Raw genomic sequence first — 18,021 nt, 5'->3', positions numbered from 1 at the left:
AATAACTTAAGTTTCATGTACTATAGCTCTCACATGCTTCTGGAAAAATTACAAGTCAATAACATAAATCAAAAGAAAAGCAGTGAATTGGTTGTTTTGGATTTAAAGGCCCTACTCTACCCACACCACCATCCCTACCTCTGTAGTGATATGTCTGTAAGGAGGCCTGGTGCTACAGCTCTTGAGTAGAGTCTATTACGAGGTGGACTCACCTGAACTAGTGCATTTTAGATTAAATGCTGGCATCCTCTGATCCATATAAGATTTTGTATTTCTCTTTCAGATCTACATTTTTATGATTATCCTCAAAATATGATACATGAATATTTACATATGTTAACCCCATAGAATAGAAAGCAGCTTAAGAATTTCCTTTTATTTTGAATTTATGCAAGGAACTGACATGTCTGAACGATGCCATTTGATACCAGAGAACTATAAAAAAATATTAAATACTTGGAAGTATAAGTGTAATATACTTATTTTGACCAAATATATCCTCATTCCTTAATTCATAGATGTTTTTAGCCCTTCTCCAAGAAGCTAGTTCTGTTAAGTGGCATTTTTATTTATCAAGTAGTACTTACTTGTTTTGAAAATAATATAAAATTTCTTTTGAATTAATAAAAGCACTAAATTTTTTTAAAATACTGTATTTATTTATTTCTTTAGACATAATAAAACAAAAGAAGCAGATTTAAAAGGAGAAAAATTGTGTTTTAAAATTATAATAATGCTTCAAAGAAATATTGCAACAATGCACTCCATCTTCTGGTGGATAAAATGGCAATAATCTATTCAGTTTACTGGGGCATCTGGGTATGGTACCCTGCTTTAGGGAAATTTAGAAGAAAAAACGTGAGGTGCTTACATTAAAATCACTGTACTGGTTCTGGTTTTGAAATTGTTTCCCTTAAAGTTTGCTTTTTGTTTTTTGTTTTTTTTTTAAATCTGGTATTTTTAGCCAATGACTTCATGTTGTCCTTACAGAGTCTTTGCTTCAAAATGAGCTGATTCAACAAATTAATTTCACTATTTGAATAGGTCCTCATTTATTATTTACAATTTTGTGTGCTGTGGGTGTCTCCTCATTTGTGAGAATCTAGTCTATAAAAAAAAAAAAAACAGCTTATCTGCAATCATTTTCTTTGGTGGACATATTCAGCTAAGTCTTAGGACTGAAAGATTAAAACTGGTCCTTTCTTTGAGAAGCTCCCTCTCTCTTGATTTTCCTTTCAAATACCTCCCCCCATCCCTTCCTGATTGGAATCCCCAGTTATTCAGAAACCATTCCAATTAATAATGCCAGTAAGATCAACTAATCTGCATTTACTAAGCATAGATATGTTTTCAATGAAGGGACAACATAGACTCATATGAAAATAGCACTAACTGCATCAGCACCACATGCAGGTTACAAACTGTGAAGTCTTCCTCACTTTAGAGCAAGAAGAGTTCCCTATAGACTAAGGGTCAAGAGAGGTCTCACCTTCCCTTAAGGGGTGTTTCTGCTCTATCTTCTGCTCCTCTGACAAGAATCAAGAGCTCACTCTTGTGTATTCAAGGCAATACCCACTAAGCCGCTTGACTCTAAGTATCTGTAACTTTACACTGGTTGACACATTCAACAAGGTCAATCTGCAGTTGAAACCTCTTTCAGTCTCTCAGCTGATTTGATCTAAGTCTAACATGAGAATAAATGAAACCGTAGCACACAAAATGTGAAAATCCAGTTTTTTTCTAGCCATAAGACTAAACAATATGAAAATAGCCTGGAGCACAATCTTTGAGTATCAGTTACCCAGCAAGATAAAGCCCATGTTTGTTTATCTTGAATGAATCAGTCAATACTACCTTCATTTTTTTGATCATTCTCGTTTAAGTCAGCCAACACATATTTATGGTGTCTTCCATGGCCAGAAAATTTATAAGTCTCTTGAGTATTCAGGAGTGTTCAGGATATAGTCCTTGACTTTAACAGGTTTCCATTCAATGGGGAAAATAGTTTATAATTATGGAAATAAAAAAAATAGTTTTCACTGGAAGATGGATGCTATGAAGATATCAGAGGTAATTATGAAGGTTCTATGGGGAGTTAACTACTTATTGGAATCATGAGCTGTGAGAAAGAGGTAACCATTAAAATATCTGTGGCATGGGATTGGGAAGGGGAGGAGAGGCCCAAGTAAAATAAAGAGTCAGTTTAAGGCCGATGGAAAACAAGTCTGAAGTATTCTTAGAAGTTTTCTCTAAAGCTCAGTTGCTTTGCTGGGACCCTATTATCCTGTCTAGCTCTTCCCATCTGCTCCCTATTTAATTACAAGCATCTTGCTCAAAATCGGATGTGCTACATAAAACCAAGAAGCCATCCAAAGGAGTCTGAGCATCTCTAATATCCCAGAAAACTCCTGCTATACTCCTTCAACTTTCCACCACAAGACATATACTCTTAGAGATAAATGCCAGCTCAGATGAAACCAGAATTCATCCACCTCTTAAACGTTACAGTTGAAATCCATGTGAATAGTATAGTTACATCCAGAGAGACATGATATATTTTTTTGGAATCAGAGATCCAGGTATAAATTCTGCTTCTTACGATCTTAAGAAATCACTTAACTTCTCTGACTCCTAGCTATATCAATAAAAATGTTAATCAATGTCTGTCTATTTTATTCTATCTAATGTTTCATATTAAAAATTATAAGCAAATTTGTGTGGAGTATAAAGACATTGCCTCTGCTTTAAATCTCTGTAACATCTTATGAGGGCGATAAAGAACAAATAAAATTTATAAAAATACTCATTAATAAGTAACAGCATCATGAAAAGGGAATCAATAAAATATTAGAGTATAAAATATATGATTTTTTAACTAGAGGAATAGAAATGGAGTATTATCTCCATATATTTGATGTTGAATTTTTAGGGAATTTGCAATTTATATTTAACATATTTGGGTGTATATGTACATCTGTTTAAAAAAAATAATGTAAAATCTAAAGTATGAAAGTTGAAGATTATGGGGTTTGTTTGAAAGATATTTCCTTAACCTATTTGATTAGATCTTAGAAATAAAAGTGAATAGTGAGAATGAAGCTGAGAATGCAGTTTGGGAAACTGAAATTTATTTTGTAGAAAAGAGAAACAGGAACCATCAAATCTTTTAGATTAAGGGGAGATACATTAAGGTATCTTTTAGAAATATGTCTGTTTTTCTCTATGTAGGAGAATTTCTTGTGGGGGAAAAAATAAAGGCTGGGAGATCTGATAGGATTACTAGACTATAAAACATGTTCATGAGCAAGTACAGAATATTTGTGTAAGGACAGCAAGGATAACATCCTTTAAAATAGATAAACCAACCATGTTTATTATTATTATGTTAGTACAGTTAAATAATTGTAAGGGTCTTAATTTAGAACTTTAAAAGATATTAAACTTGAGATATGCACTATTGTGTGCAAACGATATGTAGTATCAATTAATTCTAATACTATTATTCAAAATATTCTGTCAAATTCTTATGAATTCGAGCTATAGATTTACTTTCTTAAAGTTGTCACTTATCTTTCAGGAATAATGTTCATTCTATTTAAAACTGCATATAGGGGTTGGCTAATTTGATACCACATTCTGCACATTTCATGCTTTTCAAAAATGTTAACTATCTTTAGTCTACTATGAATATTACTTATAGTAAATAAAAACTACAGATAGCATCATCTATTAATTATATAAGATTTCATACAGAGCTTTAGTCAAACACTTTAAATAGAGACATCTGACATGCTTTATAAAAGAATCTACACCCTGGATTTACTACTGCTTCTTAGGTATATAACCTTGGTTAATTTACTTAAAGTCTCTAATTTCCTGATCTTTAAAATGGGATGATTTTAATACCAATTAATAGGATTAATGAGTTAATAAAAGTGAAATTCTTTAAGCAGTTTTAGCACTAAGAAGTTGTTTAAAATAGAGTACTTGTTATTATATACTACACACTTTCTCTTCTCAAAGGGCAATTTTATTTTGTAAACAAGCCTTAAAATTTCAGAGATTGATTTTGTGAAGGGGAAAGACAAGTCATACATTGCCGTTTTTTAACTAAAGTCTAGAGGAACAAAATTGAAAGAAAAGTTAGCAATTAACTAATCAATTTAGACTATGTCTTCATTTAACTCTGATTATAAACACTAAAGGAGGTTCATGTTGGGGCTTGACTGCTGTCTACATTGACAAATTAACCAGATAATTGGCATTTCTTATCTTAATGGTATATTGTAAGTATATATGCAAGTTGTAGACTAAATGCCATGCAGTATTCCAAGCCTAAAGTGAATTTGAAACAAAAGGTGCAGTAGATTTAACTTTCATTAACCCATTGACATTCTTGTCGCCAACCTCATTTAAAAAGAAATTCCATAGAGATTTAGTAGAATTAAAAGAAAATGCAGTCTATGTACTTCACCCCTCCATAATTAGTAACGTGGAGACAGTGGTTTATAATTTGAATGGAAGTCAGGATACATTCAATGTCTTTCTTGATCTTTAATTAACAAGATGTATAAATTAAAGCAAGTCACTTAAGTGCATCTTATTTTTTCCATTTGTAAAATGGAAGTTGCATAGATGATAAGAAAGAGGTACTTGGCAAGGAAGTTTCACGGGCCAGCACTCTGTTTTAGGATCCTTGGTGAAATGCATGATATATCGTAAGAAATGATAAAGATTTAGCAGTGATAGTTTTTTCATATTATGTGAATCTAATTTCTTTAGAAAATATACAGGAAATAATAAACACTTTATACAGCCATATTATAGAATTATTGAAGTAAAATACTTAGTCCTCATCTTTCTAATAATTGATAATGACAAATATCTAGAAAAGTTAAGTCCACAAATGTTTGTAATAAACAATCAGAAAAATTACTTTTATTGTTTTGAAGCCACAAAGCTGATAAATAAAAACTAATTTTTTTAGGAAATTGATTCTGATATGTGAATGGGAAGAAATCTCATGAACTTTCAATTATGATTACTATAATTAGGAAGCCAAACCACTTAATTTCTCAATTAAGATACACATTGAGGAACAGAGGATATGGAATTCTGGTTTATAAGACTATTGACAAAAATAAATATAACATTTCTTTCACAATTAAAAATCAGTCTGCATATTCTATTCATAGAAAATGCATTACTTTGTAGAACAGTCATTATTAACTAACTCGAAAAAGAATAATTTGGACGTAGTGAATATTGCCTCCATAGTTTACACTTTGGAATTTGTCAAAAGATTAGACGAGAAACAATGCAAAAATAATATTAAAGATAGATTTAATGAACTTCTTGTTGGTTTAATTACATTTTCTTTTGATTTCTTATTTCAGATGTTGCCACCAATTCAATTGAGAACAGAGTTACAGTACATCTGAAGCTATTTTTCCAGTTAAATTTTATACTTGCTCTATTCTGAGGATATAAATCATAAAGAGTGAATTTTAAAAAGAGCCTCTAAAAATTAATCTTATTGTTCTGGTTTTGTTCTTTAATGGAATTTCCAGGACTTCAAATTACTGATGTTAAACAATAACTAAAATATACATTATTAAATCATAAAAAGTGTGTTTTATCTTTATTATAGATTAATAAAGACAATATCTCATGTCTCTAGCCTGGAATACATCACAACAGAGAACAAAAATGTAATTCATACTCAGAAAAATAAGATTCAAGATCTGGCCAATTAAGAGCAATCAATTAACTTATTTGGGCTTTAGTTATCCAATGATAGATGGGAATAAATAGCTAACGTGCTTCCTAGCTTCCAAACTACAAGTTAACTAAGAGCAATCTTTAGATGAATAATAACTGGAATTTTATTTAAAGAGGTGTCTGAGTAACTTCAGTTGAGTAAGAAGTTACTTCAATGGAATATGTAATTTCAGAATGTGCAATTTTTTAAACTACCAATTATCTTATTTAAGACATTTCAGATTAATTTACTAAAATTCCAAATGTCACTTGCTAAATTTGAATCAAGCCATTATCTTCCCTATTTTGTTCTCGTCACTCTAATCCACTATACTTTCCTAATTATAAACTAGCCCACCGATATGGGGATTCCTCTAAGTTGGACAAAAAATAAGTACAGCTTTATTAGGGATCTCTTCCTTTTATCAATGTTGTATCTTAATGAGCTCCCTGGATTTGAAATCAAGTAAGAATTAAAAGTTTAGATAAAACTTGAGAGAGGTTAGAAATGCTCAAATAATTTTTAATTCTCAACTAGATCGGCTACCGTTATAGATCAACCCATTGGCCCATGGATCCTGAAATACTTAAATATGCAAAGATTCAGCTGTGTGAGGATTCAGTAATTCAATATTATCCAATAATGTTCATGTCTACTAGTTTATTTGGTACTGAGATTTTTTTGCAGTTTGTTTCATTTCTAAAACTTCTTTCACCAGAAAAGCCCCAAAACTCATTTTTGCCTTTCATTTTATATCTAAGTTTAGGGAAGGGTAATAGTATTTTGAAGTTTTGCTTTCTATTCCAGGGCAGATCCACAATAGCTAGACCCTCAAATTATATATTTTTATTCACACAAGTTGCTTCATATAATTCTCCAAAGTTCTCCAATTTTCCTTTAATATTTTAGAAATAGTATTAGATTAAATTATAAATACATTTAAAACTCCATTACCCTTCACTTTGGATGTCAAAAATGACAAAACAATCTATTCTTGAGATGAAATTGGTCAAATATTAGTCTAATTGTTCTTGTATTATTTGCTACTAAAATTCCATCTCTTTGGCTTTGGATTTGCAAGAAAGACAGACCTTATTTATATAGATTTTGCAACCATAATTTTATTTTTGCACTTATTCTAAATTGCTATTTATACTTCAATAACTTTAGTGACTTCTTATTTCAAAATTAAATTACCTGTGGCCATTATATGTTAATTACATTTTTTTTTAATCTTTACTTTATCACTCACTCCTGAACATGATTCACATAACTACTTTTATCATTTAGACAGTTTTTAGGCATTTTTCCCACCTGCCTTGGTCTCTCTACATATGTCTAAGTCTTGGTCTCAAACCACTTATCCATTTACACTCACTCACTTATTGATATCTCAGTCATCTATGTCAATCGCACAATTTTTTTTTTTTTAGCACATATGCACTCAAAATAGAAAAGTCATATCTCCAGATAGAAATCATCTCTAAATTCCAGACTCATATATCCAACATCTCCCTTCGTGTATCACAAAGACTCTTCAAACCATGTTTGTCCAAACCTCAAATCCTGATTCTCCCACTGGCAATAAATAGTGACTTTGTGCTCCTAACTTCTTTCTCCAATAACCCGAAAACTATCCCTTCACCTTCTCTTGCACCCCACATTAGGGCATCAAAAAATCATATCTGTACTACCTTCAAAATAGATCCCCCATCTCACTGCTATCCCATCTCTGTGCTACCTCTTGGTCAAAGGCACCATCATTTTCCTCCTGAATTATTTCAGTAGCCTGCAGACTGATCTACTTGCTTCCTCCACTGGCCTCTCCCTACTCTTACAGTTTACACATGACATAGCAGCCAAATCTTTTTACAAGGTGAAATATGTCATGCCTGTGTACAAAAACTGCAAAATCACTACCTATCTCCTTAAGAGTAAGAAACAAGCTCATATAAATAGCTTACAAGGTCCTACAAAATCAGTGATAATCTGCCTGCTAACTACTGCTCCCACACTCATTCCCTGACTTCTACCTCCTTTTCCATTATGTCATTCATTTCATCAATATCAATCTCCTATTCACTAGCTCAGTAGCTCTGATTATTCTAATTAATCAAAATTGGAATCTTTTTAACAATTTTTGAATAAGGCAGTCAGACTCCTGTCTTAAGATATTATTTGCTGTTCCCACTACCCAGAATGCTCTTCTCCTAGTAATCCACATAATTTACTCTATCAAACAATGAGACAACACAATTTGACTGCATTCTTAAAACAGAAGCTGTGGGCTATCTTGTTAACTTTTAGTTATACATTTCATTCTATAGAGTTTAATAATCTGATTTTAAACTTTTAAAAAGATTCATTGAGTATAACTTTCTTAGGTTCTAGAGTTCAATATTATTAATCTTGTGGTCATCTTTCACTAAAGTATTACACTGTCCACTTCTTGATGTTTATAGCCTTAACACCATAGTACATTACTATCACAGCTTTAAAAGTTTGCTTAGGTACCTTTTACTGACATTTACAGACTCTTTCTTCAGAGGCTTTGATATGCTATTCTCCAAATTCTAGGTTATGATTTGCTTCCAAATTATTACTTGGTTGTCCTAGAATCTCCCACTAAACCTTGTTCTCCTTCAGATTAAATTGGCTAAATTTCCCTCTCTAAAAGCATAACGTACATTGCAGATACATTCTAAACAGCTTTGAGGCAAATTACAATATTCATTTGTTATATGTTTTCTTTATAAAGTATATCACATTTAAATATAAAGAGTCACAGCATTAATGAAAAACACAATAAAAGAGCAACCAAAATATAATGTTCATCTGAAGCATATGTTTGCATATGCAAGTCATATAACATTATACGATATACTATAAAATACGTAATATCAGTCATTTGGTATATAATGAATCTTTTCTACTTTTTTGATTAAGTGAATCTAAGAGTATCACTATTTCTTAAAAAACAACCTTTTCAGTAAATATGCACATTTATAGAATTAAGTAATAATAAATTAGATAAATAAAATAAATTTACAGATTCTAATATTAGAAAAGCATATTCATGATAATGTGAAATTTCTGGGGAAATAATATATTTTTTAACTTTCTAAAATAGTACTACCAATAATAATAAATACAATAATTTTAGAAAAAATAAGATAAAAGAAACAAAAAGGACAAAAACTACACTGAAATTTTAGCTTTTTTAAATGGAAAAAGTTGGGCTAAACATAATTTTAAAATATGAAATATAACAACTTGCCAAATATGTCAGATAATATTTATTCCATCAATATAACTTGCTATATGAGTAAATATAAATCTCTAATATATAGACCTATTAATATCTACCGCATTATTTTTGAGGGCTTGTGAAATAATCTTGTATGTTTTTAGCTTTTAATTCCTATGGTTTTAGTAAGCTAAAAATTTGAAGAATTTATGGAAACAGAATATTACTATTTTGAGGTATAGACTTAGCAAAAACATGTCTTTATAACAGCAACATGCAAAAGAACTAAGTAAAATAACACTCATTTTTAATTATGTTGAAATCTATATATGTATATATTAACTGGTTATTTTGGTAAGCATGGACTGTGGTTTATAAAATACCGTCTAGTTTTTTTTTTTTTTTTTTTCCCATCTCTGCCAAACTACCCCCACCGTCTGTAATTCTTTTTTAATTGACAAATTTTCTTGTTAGAACTGGTTAATATTTTATGGTAAAAAGTTTTATTCTATACATGTTAAATATAAATTTAAAGATATATGTTTCATATTTTCCACATACGCTATATACATAATGTTTCAAGCAAAGGCTAGCTATATTTTTAAAGAATTGCTCAGGTAAATATAATTTGCCTTATTGCTGAATAGAATTTTATTTTGAGACATTTGTTTCTTCACTCATAGAACTCTCAGTATAATGAGATTTTATAAACAGAATGACAAACCATTTAAAGTGAGAAACGAGCAAACAGGTGTACGGCTTGTGCCTAATAGGCCTTCCCTTAGTTTCACAGTCTGATAATTTTCTTTGCACACTGCCTTGACCTGATTATTCATGACTTTTTGCATAATGAGAGAAAGCTTTTAGACATGTTAGGTATGACATACAAAATCTGCAGCTATTCAACCATCTTGAAAAATTCTGTTGAGGTTTTTAGGTAGATTTAGCAATCAAATAATAATTTGATGCAACACGATCAAAATGTTGAACCTATTTTCTGAAAACTTTGAAAGCATAAAACATCTTAGGATATTTCACCAAATCATTGTCTGTATAAAACTATGCTCATACTTGCTTAAATGTGATTAAACAAGTAATTAACACACTATTTGCCACTCCTTAAAATGTTTTCTAAGGGATAAAATATTTTACTCTATTAAATTTGTTATGTTTATCCATTATGAAAAAACAAAAAATATGCTACTCACATCAATTGCAAATTAGACTTTGACATATATAACTTCCAGAGATAAATTTGATTAACAGATCTCGAAAATAGTAACAAGCACACAAATGTAAGTGACATTTAAAATGAGATATAATTTATGTATTTGAATGTGTGTGTACATATGTATATACATACATATATATACATATGTATGTGTATATATATATATGGACATATATATATATATATATACATACACACATACATACATATATGTGTGTATACATACACACAATGTTTTTCTTTGCTGTGGACTTTTTGTTCTATTTCTAGGAAATATTGAACCTTAGCTAAGAGATGATTAGCTTTGTCTCAGATTCTGTTCATTCTAGTGGAGTTTAAGTATATTTTCGTTTTGACAATTATATTTATAATTCCCAGGAAGTATTTGTTATTTTATCCTTCTTTTTCTATTAGCTTATTTCTGATTTTGTTGTTTTAGTTTTTTTTTCTTTTCTTTGTTCTTTTTTTTATTGTTCTGTTTGTTTTACAAACTCTGAGGATGCCTAATAGAAACTGTGAAATTTCTATTTTCTAAATTAATTCTAATTTCTTTGTGACTAGGAGCATTCGTAGTTCATCTTGGTCCCCAATTTATGATTCTAGCTTTTCTCACATATGTGCTGTAGTAGATACCCTATTTTCCATACTTAGAATCATCACAGACAAATAATATCTTTAGGAATCTGTTCTCAGGAAATGCTTGGTGTTGATTTAAAAACATATGCATATGTGGTAGCAAGGGGCTTACAGGTGCTTTGAATTTCTGATTTCTGATTTGGAATTTCTTTAGGGTTCCCTTGAAACATACTTCTCTAATCATGGTATTTTGCACTATGGTTTTCATTGGCTTTTTTCTTCATCATGTTAATGTTATGTGCTTTCCATACCCAAGAATTTTCTCAAGCATAAGAGAAAATTAACATAAAGCATAGTAAAGTTATGATTTTTACCTTTTTAGAAGTAATCTTTTCTAATATTATAAAAATATCTTAGGTACAATTAGTTTGAGCCACCAAATATTTGAAAGAGAATTGCATTTTTTTTTTACTTTAATTATGTAGATATTTTGTTCTCTCTCTTATTTTCAATTTATATTCTTTCTTTAGTGCACTACCAGTTTACATATGTTTAAAATGTCTCATTAGTCTGTCTCATTAAGGAGACTTTTAAAAATATTCTGATATTTGTCATAGTACACCTGAAATTCACCCTCTTAAAATGGAAATCTTAATGAACACTAGATAACTAATAAAATTGGTAGTGATTAAGTATTAAAGTGAAAGTATCATAGTCTTAATAAACATAATAAAAGATCTTCTGAAAGAAAGCTAAAAAAATCATAAACATGACAAAATAAAGGAATACTTCTTCGGGAGAATATATAAAACTGAATTCAACATAATTTGAATTTTATTTCTTCAAAAAATCTAAAAATTCCCATTTATATAAAAATCAACATTTAATCTCCTTTAGAGAGAAGATGATTGTATCATCTATCATAATATTTTTTTTTTCAGGGGAAAGCATGAACACAGCCCCCCACTACCACAAATTATGTAGTCGAGTTCCTCACATTTGGGGAAATAACAGTGGTCAGCACATCCGGTGTGAAAGGATAAGCCTCATCCTGGGAAAACCACCTTCATTACCCTGCCAGGTAAGTATATAATATTTTGATGATTAATATAAATATCAGGTATCACATTTTCAGTTGTTAAAGACTCAAAGTGAGTAAAAATGTCCTGGCTTGTTTGCATAGTCACTGATTCACTGTTACAGTGTACACAGAGCAATTCATCTGTTGCTGTAGAAAGGTTACCAATAGTACAAGATTAGCCTGACCTCGAGAGTCTTATAACACATTTATTGAAGCGAATAGAAATTGGGATTTCTATAGCAGATATTTATATTACTGAAAATTACAGGTTGCATTTATGTCTATCTAGTAATTCACCATCGCTTCTAATTAATTTAAGTGAAAACATATTTCTTACTCTTGATATCTCAAAATAAGTAGTATGTGCACACCCTGTTTGTTTGCTGAATGACTGTACTATATTTATTTAAAAGCTACATGAATTTCCAAAATTTGATCTCCTCTGCAAATATGCAAAACAATTTTTAATGGTCAAAACCATGGATCAGTATTGTCATATGATATTCTGATATTCCATAACTAAGGTTATAAACTGACCCACATTAAACTAGAAATACTTCTAATATACAAAAGGTGTATATTTTTACATATCTATAAGGCATTTTGCAATGATGCTTAAAATATTGCTACTTCTCCTAAAACATACACACATTTTCTCACATATGTGCTGTAGTTATTGTGCCGTAGCACAATAACAACAACAACAACAAAAGCAAAACAATAATATCAACAACATCCCATTTATAGACCCCTGGAAATATATCTGCATTAGAAGAGATCCTGAGGCATTGTATAAACAAAGATGACTTAATATGTTCCATTAGGCACATTGTTAGGCATAGGAAAGATAAAGAAAATAAAACAATGTAAGTGACCTTAGAGGATTTATGATATATTTTGGGAAAAATGAACATGTGTAAAATCAAAATCATTAATACAAGTGATAAATACTACATCCTAAATAGATGGGGCAAATCTTATTACAGTTAAAAAATTTAAAAGAGATACTTCCAAGGGCTTGGAAAGTGGCATAAATTGTACTTTAGAAGGTAGAGTTAATATGGATGGAGAGAAAAACAAGATGGCAATATATATCATGATTAGTTAAACAAGTCTAATCATTTCTTCAAAAAATAAAAGAATATTTAGGAAAAATGCCCAGATTATATTTATTGGGGAAGAGAATGTTTAGATGACACTGTTGAAAAGATGAATCTAAAAAATAACAGAATTAGTCTTTAGGCATTAGAAATATACTATTTTTAACTTAATTTGTTAAATGTATTTAGTAAAATTTTAGGACAGATATATAACATAGTTTATAGAAAAGAGACTAGAATTAGCAAAACAAAAATGAATTTGTGAAGCCTATGAAAAAGAGGTGGTTTTCACGGAAATAGAAAGAAAGGAAGAGACTCAAGGGATGAAAGAAATATCACCAGGACTGTCATTTGAATATGGACAGAAAACAAAGTCATACATAGCTATTGATACTTTAGCTTTAGAGAGTAGAAAAATAATAGAATTCCAGACAAAAAGAAAAAAGTTTAGATACAGAGTTATTTATGAAGGAGAAGGAAAGGATGTTGGGAGGCATATATAAATTTATCCAATTTCTCTAATTCTATCTTTTATAAAGGGTCATTTTAGATAGAAATTAAAAAGTAAAAATACTATAAATTTAAAAACTAAAATAGTTTATTCTAGCCACAGAAAGACTTGCCAGGAAGGCAAACACAATTTACCGATTGCACAGGAGATTAGTTAATTAATATCTAATGCAATAAAAGAAATACAAGGAGTAAATGCTTTTCATCTGACAAAACATAACATACCAATGTTTGATGAAATATATTATTTTTAACTTAAAGTTTTAGTATAATACAAAATACCAGAAGAAATTTACAGGGGAAAGTCGATTCATGCATAATTTATACTTGAGTGAGAACCTATGGCTAGACATGTGAATCTGGCAGGATATTACAGAAGCGATAGGTGAAGCCATTCAATGAATGAACTTTCTAACTTTATAAAAAACTTAAAAATAGAAAATAGGAGAATTAAAGAATGAGCCTTGATGTGCCCATTTAGAGAGTGGAATTATCCTACTTCATTATCCATTGTATAAGACTCTGTAGATGTGTATAGCTTTGAGCTTGTTCTTTCAATTTTAAAGTGTTCAATATTCTCACATATAATGGGGGTATTTAGAGTTCCTGTAGCATGAGATAGTTTGACATAGTATAGGTAAAGGATTGCTCAATTCTTGGCATTGTGTTTGTTTAGTTTTAAAATATAATCATAGTTTCCTGTCCAGTCCTCTTGTTGCCATCCCAAATCAGATATTGTTTTTATCATTGACTAATCACATAATGTTTTATTAGTTTTTCTTTTTATACCCATTTCTTCTATTAGCTCATTATGTTCATAAAGATTAATTTGCACATTAAATATTCTATTATTTTTTCAAAGAATTTACACCTTGTACTAAATGAAATTCAAAAATTTTAGTTAGATATTTACAGTTCTCGAGAATATTTCCTTAACTTGCTTTTGTAGTCTAATCCCCCATTGCTCACTATACATCCTTAACATTTGAGTCAGATTGGATGGTTCACCTAGACAGAACAACTGCTTTTCTACCTTCTCTGCATGCTACTCTTCTTAGAATTTGCTCTATCCCAATCCTACTGATATCTATCCAAGATTATTTTTATAAATTATCCTGAATTAGGATATTGCACATCATCTCAACATTTACTTATATAGCATTTAACATAATTAGTTTTGTAGTAGTATTATTTTAAAGTGCAGTTCAAAAAATAAAAATAAAAATAAAGTGCCGTTCAAAGAGAATGGGAACTATAAACAAATCATATGTTGGCCAAGCGGGAAAAATAAAACCAAAAGAAAGAAGGTACAAAAAGACAAGTTTCTACTAAACATAAATGAAAAGTTACTAGGAGTCAAAAATAAAATGTCTTTAGAGATTAAGAATTCTGAAACAGCACGTAGGTGACCAAATGGCAGGGATTTAATAGAAACCATTAAACCCCATGGTGTGTGGTTGATAAAAATATATATTTTTTAAATCTTCTAATTTTCATTTTCAATTATGTCGAAGTACACAGTTTCAGCAGCAAGGACTGCTGAAGCCAGGTACTAGGCAAGGACTACATAAAGTCATGTGGAAATGGATGTTTTAAATGTAGTCAAGAGAAAGAAAAAAATCAAGTTTAATTGAACTCCAGGGTCAAAGAAACTGTGTGTGTGTGCTTGTTTTTTATTTTTGCTCTGTAGGAGATACTAGAACCAATGATTACATATCTTAACAGTTCATTGCATAACATTAACACTGTTTTGTTGAGACATCATTGCATAACAAGCATTTTGATTTTTTTTCTTTGAAAATAGTGATCTGTTTTGAATAACAAGGAAAAATGTTAGTAGTGGGTCACTGCTTGGCAAAGAAAATTTAAATTATTTAGAAATACCAATAATAGTCCTAATCTTTATATAATATTATAACACAAATAATGACCCTAAGATTTTTTATATGTGTTATTTGTCAAAAAATTATGAGTCTGCTATATTCTAAAAATCAAAAAGAAAAATGGCTTTAAATTTTTGAAATCAAGGTTAATTTTATATGAATTTATTATTTTTAATGTATCTTTGGCTTTAATACAGAAAACCAAGTGATAATATGATCATTAGTTCAGTATCTAAGAAATCACTTAGCAAATACACATATTAAAAGAGAACATTTGACAAAATATGCAATTGTAAAAATGTGAAAGCAGAAGCCAGATCAATGGGAAAATCCATGTCATTGAATATTTAATCAAGATATTAAACCCACTCAGGGTTTATATGTATATATGAATTTTATTTTTTCTATAAAAAGAAAAAAGTACAATCAATAAAGAGATGAAATCATAGATATATGACATTTTTATAGAAAGCAGGGGCACTTATTTAAAAACAAAACTAAACTAAAATTAATCATAAACAAAATCCAACCTATACATTTACTACTAAATTGTTGATGACTCTTAATGTGTTATGTAATACTATTTTAGAAATTGTGTTGGGAACATTTAAAGTACCCATCACAATTTTTTAGTGTGCAAAATACAGAAGAAACACATCTAATATTATCACTGGATTTCAAGTTGAATATTTCACAATTGTTAAGAAATAATCCAACAAGGGAGTTGCTTAATAGAGAATGCCGGATGTACTATTCTATTTCAAAACATTTGGTAGAGGTTTATGACAAAGAATAGAATATTTGAAATGACATTTATGTATCTCCTCACTTCCTTTTCAGCCAAGGTTTCTGCCTCCTCTCCCTTGCTCATCAAAGTCTTTGGCTAGGCTTCTTTCCTCTTCTCTTTGACTCCAGATCTTTCCTTTCTCAAAGTTTTCATACATTCTCTCTCTGGAGACCCCTGTAGTCACAGCTTAAAGTCACACACTGAACTTTTAGTGTTTCTCCTTAAGTGCTGCTTCTTCAGGAAGACTTATCAATCCCCCTACCCAAGCTGGGCTCTCTCTGAAGCTTATGCCACTGTAGGCTTTTCCATAGCTTATTTGAGTAGTACATATTTAATTCCTGTTTCAGATAGTCCATGAAACTCCATGGAGTGTAGACATTTATCAGTAATGTTCACTGCTATTTCTGCAGTAAATAGTTATTGAATGAATATTATTTGAGGAATAAATGAACTTGTGAAAGAAAAAAAAAAGAAATGAATGTTAATTAATGAATATGTGAGAAGAGAAACAAATATTCCCTATCCTATAATACTGGCATTGAGTAGATGATCTTTGATTACTTTGTCAGCAACTTACTTAAGAAGATTAACTAAGCCTCATGGGGAAAAAAAAATATTAAGAATCTCTGTTGAAATAGTGTGTACTTAAGATAGGTCTAAGTCTCAGTTTTGCCATTCACAAGACTGTAATTTGGAAAAATAATTTAATCTCAGATTATCTTATTTCCTTAAACTAGACATAGTTATATTTACAGTTGAGATTAAGTGAAAAAGGTTAATAAAACACTATATAGAGCTATATATACCTATCTAATATATCTTCAAGTAAGGTCAGAGCTAGTATGAAGGAAATCTTGACTGCCTTGTTTGTACTATTTAATTGAGAAATTTATTTGTATTTTCTTTACTCACTTTCTTTACTGAGTCCTGACTCTCACCTGAGAAAAATACTTTCCCTTAAATTCTTGAATAGCTATTAACTTCTTCCAAAATCACTGTGCCTAGATTAGGGCGGGGGGAAGAGGACATGTGCTCCACTTTGCTATCTCCAAACCACTTTCTTCTCTTCTCCCTAAAATTTTCAAGCTTTAAATATTATTACTTCAGACTATACCACTCACTTATCTTGCTATCTTTACTGATCTTCATTCTTTGAAGATTTTTTTGTACCTGGCTTATGTCACTTCTTCTAACTCTAGTCCTGCAAGCTCTTTGGTTGTTTAAATCATCACAAAGATTGTCAGCCCTCCAAACAATTTTTTTCTCTGATTTTATCTGTTTTCTACCTTGGATACTCAATCCCATCTATGATCATTGCATAGGCCTTGCCTTGCCTATAACATCAAGCTTCCCACTCTTTCTTTAATCACACCTCCTATCCTTCCAACTCAATTTGTCTAGTAATTTGACTTCAAGTTAATTTAACTTCATGTGGACCTATAATTCATTGAACTTAACACTTTTCCATACCTTCAACTTCCTTGCCCCTTTCTCAATTTTGCATTACTTATCAGTCAAATCCTTCTAACCTGTTAAATCCAACTAAATCCATTTCATGCCTGCATCCCCACAACTGAATGTGGCCATAGAAAAGTACACATATGAATATGTTCTTAATAAGTTTATGATCATATATCTCAAGTATACCTTTTTAATGCTTCAAGTAAAAGATATTGCAGTTCCAAAGTCAACTTTTTCTCCCCTTTTTTTAAGTGAATTATTTTAAACTTATCTCATTTCAAAACCCTTATTTCTTGTCTCCATCCCAATTTTTATCTGATAATCTTATTTACTTCCAAAGCCCCCAGACTATGAAGAAAATCATAAGGGAATATCAATAAGCCA

At 30.4% G+C, this 18,021-nt stretch overlaps 1 protein-coding gene and 1 pseudogene across 2 annotated transcripts in view; both read right to left on the bottom strand.

The window, feature by feature from the left end:
• CADM2 (cell adhesion molecule 2) overlaps positions 1-18,021 on the bottom strand; it is a 974,765-nt gene that overhangs the window by 685,239 nt on the left and 271,505 nt on the right. The gene's annotated exons all lie outside the window — the stretch shown is intronic.
• Positions 11,754-11,904, bottom strand: LOC112474513 (annotated as a pseudogene).

This window comes from Pteropus alecto, unplaced genomic scaffold (genome assembly GCF_000325575.1).
Source record: "Pteropus alecto unplaced genomic scaffold, ASM32557v1 scaffold239, whole genome shotgun sequence".
NCBI classification, from domain to species: domain Eukaryota; kingdom Metazoa; phylum Chordata; class Mammalia; order Chiroptera; family Pteropodidae; genus Pteropus; species Pteropus alecto.
Note: the sequence above shows the minus strand (reverse complement) of the source record. Positions and strands in the feature narration are given on the sequence as shown.